Source organism: Crocuta crocuta, unplaced genomic scaffold (genome assembly GCF_008692635.1).
Source record: "Crocuta crocuta isolate KB4526 unplaced genomic scaffold, BGI_CrCroc_1.0 scaffold26, whole genome shotgun sequence".
NCBI lineage: Eukaryota > Metazoa > Chordata > Mammalia > Carnivora > Hyaenidae > Crocuta > Crocuta crocuta.
In genome coordinates this window covers 14,635,229-14,651,194 of record NW_027532249.1, presented here as the reverse complement: position 1 = coordinate 14,651,194, position 15,966 = coordinate 14,635,229, and positions in this window count along the sequence as shown.

Genomic DNA, 15,966 nt, shown 5'->3' with positions numbered 1-15,966 from the left:
CCTATACACCCTTAATTCTCTTTTGCCACCTCCTCAACAAAAAATACATGTAAAAAAGTAGATCTTCCAATTAGGATATAAGTCACATTCAAAATATATGCAGTGGAATGCTACTAACCATGCCTTCTTCCTGGCCAACGCATTTCCCTCAGTGACAACACTAGTTTGTCTAGCATCCCACAGAGAGGATTTTTGTGAAAGTGTCTAGCATAGTGCTTCATTCATAGAGAGGTGCCTAATAATCTTGAATTCACTTTGCCCTTTCCTTTTCCCTGTCAGACTGGAAAACATGGGTTTCTCGTGGACTGTTCTTTCTATAATCCCTTATGTTTAAATGATGTTGATTATCATTATCCTGAGTTTACCCATTTATCCACCCTCCCATGATCTCCGCCTCGTCCAGACCACTCTCAACCCCAGCTGCTGTCTCTACCTTCAGTCTTTCTCACTTACAACCTGTCTTGCATAGTAAGGGAAAATCAGCATCATATGCCAGACCCAGGTGTTACCACAACTTCCTACTGCCTACCACATCAATCCAAGCCCTGCTGCTCCATAGTCTGGACTTGGCCTCATTCTCTTAAGTATACTCATTTGTCCCTACTCCTTAGTACTCATCCTGTCCTTGTGATCAGAGCTGCTCCCTCATGTCAAGTAAGGTGCCAAATCCCACCCATTTCATTTCCTAAGTAGTTCTCAAGTCGGTCACCTCCACGCATTCCCATGGCCCCAGCCTTAATTTGGGATCACATTATTTCACACCTGTATTTTTACAAAGTCTTCTAAGTCCTTCCGGTTATGCCCTCATCTGGTCCATCATCTGTACCGCTGCCACGGGGATTTCTAGCACTGAGCTGTCCAATGCAGTAGCCAAGAACCACGTGTGGCTATCTAAAGTCAAACTCAAAATGAAAAATTTAGTTCCTCAGTCACATTGGCTGCATTTCAAGTGCTCAAAGTCACATCTGGCTAGCAGTTATCATATTGAACAGAGGAGATTATGAAACGTTTCCATTATTTGGGCAGTACTGTTACTGAAATGTAAATGTGGGGGCACCTGGGTGGCACAGTCGGGTAAATGTACCGCTTTTGATCTCAGCTTAGGTTTTGATCTCAGGGTCATGAGTTTAAGCCCCACATTGGGATAATTTGCTGCTCCAAATGCCATCACATTCCCCACCATTCAGCACAACTATTCAGCTGTCATCTCTTCCCAGTGCAGTAGGATGCAGAACCACAGCTTGGTTGTACATTACAAAGACAGGAGAACCAGGCAGATGCTGACAAATTGTCTTGCAAGACATCTGCTTTCTCAAAGGACACTCAAGTCTGAGAAAGTTTAGTCACCTTTCTTGATGTGGCTGAGCTCCCTTGTTCTCTGCCAGTGCCTTCCACCCCTGAGAAGAAGACCAGTAGAACCAGACAGTATAATCAAATCTACATGCTCAGGCTTGGATTATTAATGGATTATCATAACTCTTAGGCCATGCCTCTATGTGTTGAAAGCCTCATCAGAACAAGGCATAACTAGAAGTTTGAAATTCTTTACTTCTTTACATTCTATATGGCACAATTTAGCATTAGTTATATTCTGTCTTACACTGTTTGCAACATTACTCTTACTATTTGTATTGTTCAACTCCATTGCAAGTACTCTGAATGCAAGAAAAATGTGTCTTCCATACCACTTTGCATAGTGATAATGACTTAATAGGTGCTCATAAATATTCATGAATTGATCGGCTCTCTTGGTTGATATAATCTGGTGAGTCTTTATAGCCCCACAAGCCATGAAGGACATCCCCAGATACAGGTGCCATCTTACAGAGCTCTAGAATATGAGTTGGGATTTCCAAGTAGTCTAATTCTGTCTTATTAAGACAAACAGAATTTACTTTCATATAATTAAAAAAATTTTTTGTTAACTTTATGACAGACCATTGCATACTGGCACCCAATGAGTCATGCCTCTGAGAATTCCTGGCCCTGTGTTGTTCCTTCCTACACTGAGTCTGAGCTTGGTCATGTGACTTGCTTTGGCAAATGAGACATCAGCAAGTGTGATACTAGCAGAGATTGGATAAGCACTTGTCATTTTAGAATTCACCCTCTTGGAACCCAGATTCTCTACTGTAAGGAAGTCCAATTATTCTGCTGGAGAAAGAGGGTATGTAGAAAGAAGTCCTATGAGACCATGCAAGGCACATGAATGAAGCTAGCTTAGTTAGTACAGCCCATCAGATAAAGGCACCCACATAAGAGACCCCAAGCAGGACCACCAGAGCTGCCCAGCTGATCCCAGCCCAGATTGCTGAATCATAAATAATCTTCCTCAACTTACAATGTAATTATATCCCAATAAACCCATCATAAATTTAAAATATCATAAGTCAAAAATGCATTTCATGTACATAAACTGCTGAATATCAGCTTTTCCTACCCTACCTTAAATGTGCTCAGAACATTTACATCAGCCAACAGTTGGGCAAAATCATCTGACACAAAGTCTGCTTTATAATAAAGTGTTGAAGAGCTCATGTAATTTATCGGCTATTGTACTGGAAGTAAACATAGAATAGTCGTCTGGGTACAGAATGGTTGTTAAGTGTATCAGGTGTTGACCCTCATGATGGTGTGGCTGACTGGGGGATGCACCTGCCACTGCCCAGCGTCATGAGGAAAAATGGTGCCCAACCCATCGCTAGCTTTGGAAAAGATAAAAATTCAAAATTAAAGTACAGTTTCTACTGAATGTGTATCACTTTCACACCACCATAAGGTCAAAAAAGCCTAAGTCAAATTCATTGTTAAGTCAGGGACCATATGTAGTTGTTTTAAGCTGCTGGATTTTATGGTGGTCTATTATGCATCAACACTCAGAATCTTGTCTCTTCTCATTCATCAAATGCCTGATAAATATCACCCGCTATTTGCATGTTCTATTCTTAAATGCCTTGAGTTAGCATTTGAAGTGAAATACAGAAAACACTCTTTCCAGTTAGGGTGAGGAAGTTTTTACTTCAAGACACTTCAAGGAAATCGAGATTTTAGAATGTGACTTCTTTATTTAGAATTTTTTCTATGAAGCTAATGTCTTTAAGACAAATTAAGTTTATCTCTTCTTACTTTTTCTTTTTCTTTTTTAGCTTTTGCTCTTGGGTAAGCATCTAGGGAAAAGAAAAATTTGATCTCATGAGTTTCATGCCCTGTTTTTGCTCTTGCCAAAATGCTGCTAACTTCATTCCAAAAAAAAAAAAAAAAAAAAGTTTCTGTGAATAAGAGTTCTGCCACGGCACCAAGAACAGTGCCAGAAAGGGCAATTCTATAAAAATAGATTTCTTCATTCTGTATCTATGTGAATCTGCACAGTCACATACTCCTTTTGTAGCTGTCTTGTGAGTCATAGTTTTTCTCTAAAAGTAACTTCTTGACCATTTGTGATCCTCGTTTGCAAACATAGCCTTGGCTTCATGTTATATTTTATATTTCTTTCTTTCATTCTTCACATACCTTATAGGTTGGTTTTTGAGGGAAGCCTTTTTCCCTTATCTCTCAGTTGGGGAATGTGTGGTTTATCTTGAAACAAAGAGTTTCTTTAAAAATCATCATCAAGCATTGGCAATTCCACTAATGCAAGAAGCAAAAAGGAAAAAAAAATGGAAAGAAACATCTGTAAAAACTGGTCTTTTGGTTGTTGAGATGGTTCCAGAGTGGTCAAGCCTTGTTTAAATCAGTGACACTCTTAAGTGTGGTCTGTGGACCACTGTCCATCCATGCAATGTTGTGATGAAAAAAGTATAAAAATTGAGAGTGTTTATAAACTTTCTAGCAATCTGATATTGCCATGACATCAACAATGTGATTATTTTTCTCATAACCAATTTTTACTGTACATTACAAAATATTGGTCAACAATGAATTAGAATTTTTTTAGGGGCACCAGGGTGGGTCAGTCAGTTAAGCATCTGATGCTTGGTTTTGGCTCAGGTCATGATCTCACAGTTTGTGAGTTCCAGCCCCACATCAGGCTCCGAGCTGCAGCACTGGGCATGCTTGGGATTCTCTCTTTCTCTCTCTCTCTCTCTCTCTCTCTCTTCCCCCCCCCCACTAGCACACACTCTCTCATTCTCTCTCAAAATAAATAAATAAATAAACTTAAAAAAAGAATTTTTTAAATGGTCTTTCTTCACAGACAGCTAAAGATGCACTAGTCTAAATGACTTCTCCAAAAGAACTTACAACCTCACGCTGTAAGAACAATGAAGGACCCAGAGTGGGAAGTCAACAAACATTTGTTGATTGACTGACTGTTACTTGATGGATAATTTCTAATCCTGTCATGCTCCAATATTATGTTAAGTCTCTACCATTCACTCAACTGTACATACAACAAATATTAAAAGTCAGGGTTTCACAATGTTTTTTTAAAGGGCATGAAATAACCTGCCTAATTCTCTTAGCTTGGTGTGAGTAATAATTACACCCAGGTTTAGAGAACTCAAAAGAAATGACACATAGCTGAAGTTAAAATTAGCTTTCACTTATTTCATAATAGCACCTACTGATTTAGCTGCCTTTGAGCAGAGAGATGAGGGGAAGGTGTTGAACTCAATGTAAGGACTAAATCCATGACTCATTCATTATGGAGACGAAATGCATCATTGGGTTATGTCAGGTGCAAGCATGTCCTTACACTTAGTATACGAAGTCAGACTCCTTAAAGTTATGTATGTTCAAAATTGCTCTCTACCCTAAAGGACCTTTACTAACTCGGCTTTCAGATTAAGGAGGCCTGGATGTACAGCAGGTATCCCATACTAAATTCATAGTTCTCTTCCTTCCCGTGGCACATCAGCCTCTGGACAGTCGTGCTGTTGGCTTTGCTCTGACATGTAGTCTCATTAATTGGTTATTGCCTTTTTCCTGTGCAATTTTTTGGATCCCTCATCTGAAAAACAAAAACAAAAGGAGGAAAAGGATGCCACGAAGTTTAAATGACACAATGTATGTGAACATGCCTGCTGTAGGGCTGGACTGACCCTGCTGGCGCTCACTCTCATTGCCCTTGACCTTGTTCCTGATCCCTGACCAAGCTTCCTCCATGGAGTGAACTCTCATTAAAACCACCAGTTGTAGAGTTACAGACATGGGGTTGGGTCCCAGCTCCCCCCTCCACTACCATCTATGACCTTGTGACTTTGGACAAGTTAAATAACCACCTTTCAGTCTCAGTTTCTTCATCTGAAAAATTTTATCCTTGGCATGAGCTTTGTGAATATTGAATGAAGTCATCACTAGAAAGGGTCCAATGCAATGCCAGTACATCGTATGGCTCCAATTTGGCTAGCTATTGTTATTTTTATGCCCCATTTTAGAATTAGTCTTGACCCATTGTGTCTGAATTTCTGTGCAGGGTCCTCCTTGTGATCCTGGTTTCCCAGAACCTGGAATCTTCCCTTGCTCTTGCCATTAAACATCAGTACTTAGCAATTGCACTTATGCTTCTACCTGACGATTCCATTACAGGACATAACTCCCTGCTGCCTAGTTTTTACTCTGCCAAAACCCAAGGTCTTGAAGGGCCTTGTTAGGACTCCTGTAGAAGATCTCACTGCTATAAGATCCTCTGGTTAGCTGGTCTGCCATGCCCACCATCTACTGTCTGTCCCCAGGACACTGAATCAGCCTCCAGGCTTCTTTGCTTTCTGTAGACAGTTCCCTGGATTCCCACCCACCCCTCAGTGAGCCTGACTAGCCCCAGGAATGAGCCAGAGTAGATTGGCCCTCAGGCCACCTGCTGAGTCCCAGCTCTGGCAGTACTTACTACAGAACAACTCAGAGCATTGGTCCCATCCTGGGGTGGGCACATCACCGTGGTATTATTATACCAGTGCCAGATGAAAGGCAAATGTTATAAGAACCATTTTGTCTAAAAGTTGTATTTGATTGTGGCTTGTCCCAGAGCTTTGGCTTACATTTCTCTTTCCAGTGAAATCACTTGAATTTCTCCCCAGTACCCTTCCACTTTCTGTGGGTGGCTCCTTCTTCATTTCATTTGCTGTGGGAACTGAGAATCCTACACCTGCTCAAAATGCACCAAAGCCAGCAGTGCCCAATGAAAGGCTATAATCTAAGCTTAGCTTGATCTGCACCTCTTGGGGAGTGGGGAATTGGGGGTGGTGGACATCCTGTGGACAAACAAAAGGTCATGGTTCAAATTCATAATTCCAGAGCGCCCCTCTCCCTACACACACAGGCATGCAGCACACATACACATACATGGAGACCAGCTAATTTAAAATACACACAAACACACAAAGATGGTGTTCAAAGCTCCTTAGTAGTAATTTTCAGGCCCCTCAGGGTCCTTCCAGCCCCATGTTGGGACCAGTGATAAGAGGTCTTTGGGGGGCAGGATGGGAAGGCTCTGCTTTCAGTGAAGCTCTGATGGTAGCCCTCATGCGAAAATAAGGCAAAGTCCTTTATTGTTGCCTGTCCAATGGCTTCCCTGACAAACTAGTACCACATGCCTTAGATTCCTGAGTAAAAGAAACCCACGAACACAGACTCCAAGTTTCATTAAAGAAAAGAACATCAGGGGCGCCCGGGTGGCTTAGTCGGTTAAGCGTCCGACTTTCGCTCAGGTCATGATCTCGCGGTTCGTGGGTTCGAGCCCCGCGTCGGTCTCTTTGCTGACTGCCAGCTCAGAGCCTGGAGCCTGTTTCAGTCTGTGACTCCCTCTCTCTCTGACCCTCCCCTGCTCATGCTGTCTCTCTCTCTCCTAGAAATAAATAAAAAGCATTAAAATTTTTAAAAAAAAAAAAAAAGAAAAGAACATCAGAAGCTTTGGTTCCATATGTGAGAAGCTTGTAGATCCTTAGATAATTTGTGATCATTCATTCATTCATTCATTCAAAAATACTCAGTGAATACCTACTATGTGCTAGGGCTGGATGTGGCATTGGACTGTGAAGAGATTGAGGCAAAATGGTTTCTGATTTCATGTGCCTCACAGTCAAATGTTCAATCTTACTGAAGTCCCTGTAACCCATCCTACCCCTCAGCTGTAAGAAGCCCACCAAGGAAACATCACGGAAATAATGAGCCCCTTGTCACACTTGAGATTTGCACAGTTTTTAAGATACAGTTGAATACATTACATATAATGGTCGAACAAGGACCACCAAAGCCAAATGTTAATAAAAACATTATATTCTGTTGTTTCAACTGTGGAGAAAGAAAATCTGTCTTCTTCACAAATGAAATTAAATCAGAAATTCACTCTGGCTCCCATGTAAGGCTGTGAGACAATGTCCATAGCATGGGAGTCTTCTAGCCCATTTTCCCTAAGGAATGAACTCAGCTTTTTTTGGCTTCTCTTACATGGTTTTGGTGCAATTAAAGATTAAGTGAAACAAATGCCAACTTTACAAATAATTTGGAACTAAGACTGTGTGTATGTGTCTGCTACCCTTTTGCCCTTTATGGTTTTAGCAAGTTGGCAATAAAATGTAAAGACTCAGGGTCCTCAGTACATTGAAAGATAATGCTCTCACACTGCCACCCCTTCACAGCCCCAGTGGAAGGCTAAAAGCAGCTTCAATTAGGATGCACTTCTGGGCTCATCCATGATAGAAGCTCTTATTCCCAAGGGCCAGATCAGTAAGAGGGTACTTTCCAAATATTAACCCAACTGTCTTTAAATAAATGTTCGAAGCTGTGGAAGCTGAGAGAGTTCTACAATAATGCTAAGCATCCAAATTAAAATCAAATACTTCAGGCAAAAATCTAGGCGACTGGCTAGGATGTAGAAGCTGTAGGGCTGGCCTTTCTACCACAGTGTTTAATCCACTGGGTCACAGATGAGACTCCTGGAAATCCTGCCTAGGTCACGGGTCAGCACAAGTTTCAATCCACACAACTGAAAGTATGTGATGGAGCTGGGCCAAAGGCAACTAGCCCCCAAGAAAACATCATCAAATCCTGTCACGGAAGTGAGGGAATTCAAACATTTTGTTAAATCACTATGATGGATAGCAAAAGCAAAATTACTAGAATATACCAAAAGGCAAGGGTGAAAAGGCCTGGGTGACTCTTGCCCCTTGGGGGGATAGTGGGACCATTTTGTGAAGTTCCTCTGTCACTGTGGCCCTTCCTCCTCTTTGAGAAAAAGAGGTACATTGGAATCTTTATACAAAGACAAGCCAGGACCAGGACTCTATGGGCCAAGTGCTCCCCTTGAGGCAACATTCAGATGCCCCACACAGAAGGAAAGAGAGCACACTTTGGCAAGCAAGCAGAACACAACTTTATTAATTCATCAATGAACAATAGAAAAATTTTAGCAAATTAGATCCCAAAGAATATTCTTTTCAGAAGATATGATGAAGAAGAATAGATTGTCAACAAAGGGATCTCTTAAGAAATGGATTTAAGTATCACATGAAAAATAGCTAAATCAACAGCAGTATTTACAATATGCTCATTACAATTAAAAGACCCTGCAAAGTAGATACAGCATATCAACAGCTTCCGTGCCATCTTTTAATATCAGACTCAACTTTTTTTAAGTTTTTAAAAATTTTTTCTTTAATGTTTTTATTATTGAGAAACAAAAACAGAGCATGAGCATGGGAGGGGCAGAGAGAGGGAGAGACACAGAATCTGAAGGAGGTTCCAGGTTCCGAGCTGTCAGCATGGAGCCTGAAGTGGAGATCAAACTCACAAACTATAAGATTATGACCTGAGTTGAAGTCGGGTGCTTAACTGACTGAGCCACTCAGGCGGCCCCAGACTCAACATTTTAAAAATCGTTTTCATCAGAGTAAGAATTGCATTGGGTTTTTTTTCCCTTTTTTATTTAGGTATAATTGACATAACATTATATTTGGTTAATGTGTTTAATGTCACTGCCAAGATGGTGACTCATCTTCTTAACCTGCTGCAAGTAGACACAAAGAGCCTAAAGTGTGCAGGCTATAGCTGTAGTTTATAGTTGAATGGGAATACTACTGTGTCCTCTGGTGGAAATGTTCTTCCTTTTGGGAACCAGGACTTCTAAACTGGCAGAGCGTAAGAGTTGTTGAGACAAGAAACAAAAGTAGCTCATTGAAAATAATGGAAAGTGGGGTCACTCTGGCTTTTACCCCTTGGTCTGAAGACTCCTGTATTCTTGCTATGGGGACATAGCATTATGGAAAGCTCTTCAATTTAAACTGCATATTGTGTGCTGAAATATGGTACCCTAAGCTTATAAAGTATTATCTCCAAGTTGGTACTTTAGCTAACGCCTTCAACATGCCACCCCAACACTATGGTTGTCAGCTATGGGTGACATGGTATAATATATGACAAGGGAATGCCATGGCCAAGAGCCCATGCCTACACCTCCTTTGCTGTCAAGTGGTTCTTTTGCTTTGGTATAATTTTATTCTGCATTCTGTGCTGTGGAACAAGGACTCCACAAACTCATGGATGGTAGTGTTAGCTCACCCCCATGGGCAGGGAGGGTAGGCCCATACCTAGAGTATGTGTCTGTTCCTGTCAAAATAAATCATTGGTCTTCTAGGATGACAAGTGTCAAATGTAGTCATTTGCCACCAGGTAATTAGGGTTTCTCCTTAAGGGATGATGGCATACTGGAGACTAAAGATTGGTCCCTGTTATTGGCCATGTAGTGGCCGCAGTAGCTAGATCACGTTTGGTAAATGGGAGCACATGCTGTTAGGCCCATTCATGATTTTCATCTCTGCTGCCATGGCTATATCATACATGTGCCCATCATGCCAGCACTGGGGAGGCCAATGATAGAGGATGGTTGATGTCAACTGGTTAAGTCATTTTGTTTATTTGGTCATTTAGTGCCTCTATTATGGTGACTGCTCTCCATTGAGCATTAGTATGTAATATAAAAGTCTTCACATTATCTGCCTACTCCAATATGTCTACCCACAGGCCTCTACTCCAGAGCTCCTTCTCCCTAGTCTTCCAATCCATCTCCTCCCTAGGACCTGAGCACAGGTCAAGCCATGCTCCTCTGCCCCTGAGTCATGTATAGTCTAACCTTAGTCCACTTTTCTCCATGCAAAGTAGATGGCCATGTCTTCCACCTGAAGTGCTGGTTTTCAAGCCACCATCAGTCCTAAGTGGTACTGTATGTAATGCAGCCACCATCCACTTTCAGCTTACACCCATATCCATCCCCACATCCTAACAGGCAAGCCACTAACCAAGCTCAAGCTTTTTCCTTCTCCATCACGATGTCCTAAGGGCTTTCCACAAACAGGAAGTGCGAACTCAAAGAGAGGTGCTGGCGACATGCTCTTGCAGCTTTGCTGGTGCCATCTGATCTTGCTCAGACTTGGTCCCAGATATGCCACTATCTTCTCAGGGTGGATTGTTTCTGGGTCTGCAACCTTTGACAGAACCTAGCTCATGATGGGAAGTTCTGGCCATAGAGCCACTTGATGTCCACGGTCAAGTACTCTGTCTACCAGGGCTCAGTAGCATCCGACCTTGGGTTCTTCCTGGGCTGTATTTATTCCGTGGCTATGTGGATAGTCTCCCATTTAAGTTCATGTCAGGCTTCTGAACTATTATAAAAGGGGAGTTCTTCTTCCTAGTTCTACTGATTGTTTACATGATTCAACCTCATACTTAAGCTAACTGTGCTCCAGGTACCAGCTGGAATAAAACTCAAACTGAGTCATTTGCTGACTCAAGGGAAACAGTACTTACACAGGACCACCCAAGGGTCATTGGTCCACCCATTCTCCTGGAAGCCGGCCCAGCAGATGCTGTACCTAAACTGTGCTATTTGGAGCTTTCCTGAAGTCCTTTGATGTTAGGTTGTCAGTTTACATAAAGGAATGTCCCCAGAACAGCTCTGTGAAATTCACCGATGCATTTGCCATTAAGAGATTATTGAGGAAACTGTGCCTTGTTCCATATGATTTCACTTCTCTCTGCAATAGCTGGCCTTCTTTCATGCAGCTGAAGAGTTTTGATCTGACGGATATGATGAACCATCATGATCATCATGATTGTGTCTCTCCTCTGCACTGGCTGCTTAAAAGCTTAGAGCCAACTGTATGTCCTTTCTGTTTCCCTTTTTATGTTTTCCCTCATTTCCAGTTTTGCATTATCTTTCCTATTTTCAATTTTCTCTGTCCCATTTTTAAATCCTCATTTTATTTTTATCCTGTTTTATTCTATATCATTTATTTAAGAGAATCTAAATATTTCTGGCAGGGGTATAAAAAAGCAAACAGATACATAGAAAGCTTAGCGTCTATAATGTCTGCGCTTACACAGTGTCATTGGAAGTTTTGAGAAGAATCTCAAATAACAATTTAACCAGCTTGGATGGAAGTATAAAATTGCTGTAGCATTCCTGAAAAGCAATGTTTACTTATGAATTGTCCGTTTTCACAATGTTCCTATGCTTTGGCTCTGGAATCCTAGAATGTATCCTAAAGAAATAATGAGGGATGTGAATAAGCTTTAGGCATGAAATAATTATTAGCATTATTTTTAAGTATACAAACTACAATGAACTTATAGGGTCTTATCCTTGAAGAAAGGACTTACAATAGGAGAAAGGACTAAAAGGTGTTATAATAGGAGGAAGGCTAAATAAAGTATACTGCAGCCAATTTTAAATGCAAGATTTTCAAAGAATCTTTAATGCCAGAAGAAAATGCTCACATGATTATGTATAATTTTTTAAAAAGAAAAAAGCAGAGTACACAGCCTTCCAATTATGTTACTGCATGCTCAAAAAAAGATCAGGGCTATATTTAACCCCTGATGACTCTGGGAAATTGTTTTACAGGTCATTGTTGGTCTTCTGCCTTTTTCTCTTCTTTTTGTATTCTGGGTTGGTAATCAGAAAAAAAATTCATTTGATTAGGCTAAAACTTTCACCTTAAAAATATCTATTGAGTTGGGGCGCCTGGGTGGCTTAGTCGGTTAGGCGTCCGACTTTCGCTTAGGTCATGATCTCGCGGTTCGTGGGTTCGAGCCCCGCGTCGGGCTCTGTGCTGACTGCCAGCTCAGAGCCTGGAGCCTGTTTCGGATTCTGTGACTCCCTCTCTCTATGACCCTCCCCTGCTCACACTGTCTCTCTCTCTCTCCTAGAAATAAATAAAACATTAAAAAAATTTTAAAAAAAATCTATTGAGTAAACAGGCAGGTTATCGCCTATCAAAGGCAATAATCAAAATCTATATGTATCACCTGGATTTAGTTATAGGTTGGGATATTGCCTACCAAAAGCAGGGATATTGCTTATGAAAACTAATAATCAAAATCTATCTGTACCACCTGGCTACAGTGCTCCAGCCCCTTCTCATAGTACCTTGTCAGCAATTCATTTGTTCTAAGGAATATTATCTGTAACCTTAAGGTTATAAAATGCAGAACAGGAAGCTTCATTCTGACATTTACTCAACAAACATTTGCATACAAACCTGGTAAAACAGAATGGATGACAGAGCAGGAAGGAGTTCTACTCTCTTTGCCTGGGTTCAAATACCACTTTCCTACTTCCAGTCCTTGTGATATCGAACAAGTTTTGCATCCACTCTGAGTCTCAATTTCATCATCAGTGATAGCTTTCACCCAGGGTTGGAATAAGAATAAAATTCAGTGACATTCAAAATGCAGGCACATAATAGACACTAATCAATGTGGCTGAAGTTCTTGACCCTTTGTCCCCCACCCCTTGCTTCCATTTTCATCCTGTATCAGAATACTTTCAACAGAAAGTGGCTTACACAGCAAGAAGTCCAGGGGCAGAGCAGCTCGTTTGTCAACATAGACTTTAGTGACACCATCCATTTGTCCTGCCATCCTCAGGGGATAGCTTTCCTCATGGTCCCAAGGTGGCTGCAGCATTCCAGGCATCAGATCCATACAGGACAGTGTCCTAAGGAAGAAAGGACCTTCTCCTCCTGGCTACCTCTCTTAGAAGCAAGGAAACCTTTCTTAGAAGCCCCCAGCACACCTCTTCTCATATCTTAGAGGTGAGGATCTGTCATCTGCCCACACCTAACCCAGGCACTATCACCAGCTTAGATCAGAGAGCTCTGGACAGAAAAGGGGGCTGGGCTCCCTGAAGCATATCCCAAGGTGGAGTATGATAGATACCTGAGTAAAATTAATGTTCTGATACCGAAAAGGAAAGGGGCCATGGATGCCAGGGCAGAGTACTCAGTGTTGTGCCACTATACTCTGGGCTGCATGAGGCTCATTTAGTATAAATTCCCAGCAAAGACTTAGCTAACCATTTGGGAGATGTGGGGTGGGAGGCAGACAGGAAATGTAGACAGTCAAGTCCAGAGCAGACTCTTAATTGCGGTGAAGGGGTCTGATCACATAAAAAGAGGCGGAAGACAGCTCAGGAGACTAATCTAACCTACTTCACAGTTCTGTCTAGAACAAATCCTGCTGGAGCATAAACTGGGACAGTGCGACATCGAGAACATACACATGACAGTCTTCACTGGTATGAACAGAAGGTGATAGCAAATATGGCCTTATTTGAGATGAACACGGATGTTGGTGCATACGAATCATGGATGTCTGTGGAGAGGCGTAGTGGGACGTCTGACCATGGAGATATAGAGAACACAATCCCCTGAATCTCCAACTGAATCAACGATTCATAAACCTTGACCACCTACCATCTCTCTTGCTGCAAACTAGCCCCTGAAGAACATGAAAGATATATTAGAAAACCCGGGATCTGACTTTGAAGAATTTAAATTCGGCTGGAGGAGTCAAAAGGAACAGAAGTGAAGTCTAGGAGCAACATCAGACTCTATGGTGTCAGCAAGGCTGGGAGAGAGATGGCTGAAGGGCAGGGTGTTGGAAGGGGACTTGAGCAAGAGGAACCCCAGGAAGGTCAGGGTCTGAGTTAGAGCAGACAGAAGAGGAGGGAGGGAAGAGAGACCCAGGAATGGGAGGGAGGGGGATAACAAGGAACATCTCTGACAAGGATGGAGACACTCTGCTGGGTAGTGAGAAATTATTTGGCTAGAGAGGGTAGGGCCATGAGGATTTAGTTTCACATATTAGGCCTGATGCATCACTGTTAAGTTTTGGATGGGCCTCCCTCTTTAGATGGAGTTGCCTGGTGGTGATCATGAAGGTTTTGTTCCGTTTTGGGGGGTTTTATTATGACAATGAACTTAGCCAGGCATGGGATGATGCACTGGTATATTCTTTCTGGTGACTGTGACAAGAATCCCATCAGCAGTACTGCCAGAGACCCACGGCCAAAACCGACTTTGAGCAGCAAGTGGTAGTGGAAAGGAAATGGGCCTCGGAGCGAGACAGACTTAATTAAAGGTCTAGCGCCATCACTCGTTAGCAAATTACGTCATCTCTCAGAACCTCACTTTTTTCAGCTGTGGAATGGGCATAATACAGACAGATCTCAAAATATACTCTCTTCCTGGGGCACCTGGGTGACTCAGTGTGTTAAGAGTCCAACTTTGGCTCAGGTCATGATCTTGTGGTTTGTGAGTTCAAGCCCTGCTTCGAGTTCTGTGCTGATAACTCAGAGACTAGACCTTGCTTTTGATTGTATCTCCCTCTCTCTGTCCCTCCTCTGCTCACATTCTGTCTATCTGTCTCTCTCTCTCAAGAATAAACATTAAAAATATATATATACTTTATATTTATATATACTATATATATGCTCTTTCTTTTTGTTTATCAAAACTATGAAAGCAAAACCTCCCATGCTCAATCGTCATAACAATGCTGCATGGTAACGTCAAAACTGTCTCATCCATAAACATCTAAGGCAAGGCAAAATTTTGAGTCTTTCTCAATTTAAAAATTGAAATTTTCTATCAAAATGTTTGTTTTTATTTAAAAATTAAGCGCAAAGTAATGCAATTTATCCATAACAAATAAACATTTTTTATTTCATCATGAGCTTTTATTTATTTTTTTACTTTTGAATTAAGTATTCATCACCAATTCAGTTGAGAAAAGAGAAGAAGGCACAAACAGAGGTGAGGGGGAGAATAAGTAGATTCCTATATTGTGAGGGTGGGAGACAGCTACTTTTACTTTAACATTTGAATTGTCTAAAAAGGCTTTTATTGTCTTTTACCCTTTAAAAACAATGTATTTTTTAATTTAAAAAAATGTGACTCTCCCGCTCTTACTTCCCCCAAACCAACCCTGGACCAGCAGCAAGGCAGTATGCGTACGGAGTGAACAGCTCAAGATACTCCAGCTGTGCAGGGAAAGGCAGGAAGGAGGAAGCAACTGGTGTAATCAAAAGGAGGAGGGCTCTGCATAACATTTCTAATTTTGCTCTTCACCTTCAAAAAAGAAAATACCACATATCATTCAATCAAAAGGCTTGTTTCTGAGCTCTTTCCCCAGGAGGAAAACAAAACATAACAAAACAAAACAAAAACAGATTATTAGAAAAGAAAAGGAAGAGAAAGAAAAGAACATCTAAAACGACAGAAATGAAAATGAAAATAGCTATTTGAAAGGGTGGTGGAAGGATGGGTGAATTCTTTTCTTGTGTTTCTTTTATATTATCAATATTTGTGCGATAATGAAGGTTGGGAGGCATCCGATACAGATCATGCTCTTTTGGAAAATGTGAGAGGTGTAGGACTGGGGGTGGGTGTGTAGTGTGTCTAGGCAGATATGAGTGTGGGAGTATTATGTGTGAATCTGTGTGTGTGTGGAGTCTGGAGTGTGTGTATGTGTAGCAACATTGAGGATGTACATGGAATGTGTGTAGGAAAGAGGGCGGGTGTGTGGACGGGAGTGTGGACAGCACTGTGTATGTTGAAGGTGGACAACGTGCTCAGTGTGGCATTGCACACTGGTGAGTGTGAAACTGCGATTGTGGCTGTGTGAGCAGTGGTTTGTGCGTGTGGTGTGTGTGTGTGTGTGTGTGTGTGTAGATAGAGAGAGAGCCCAGGGCCA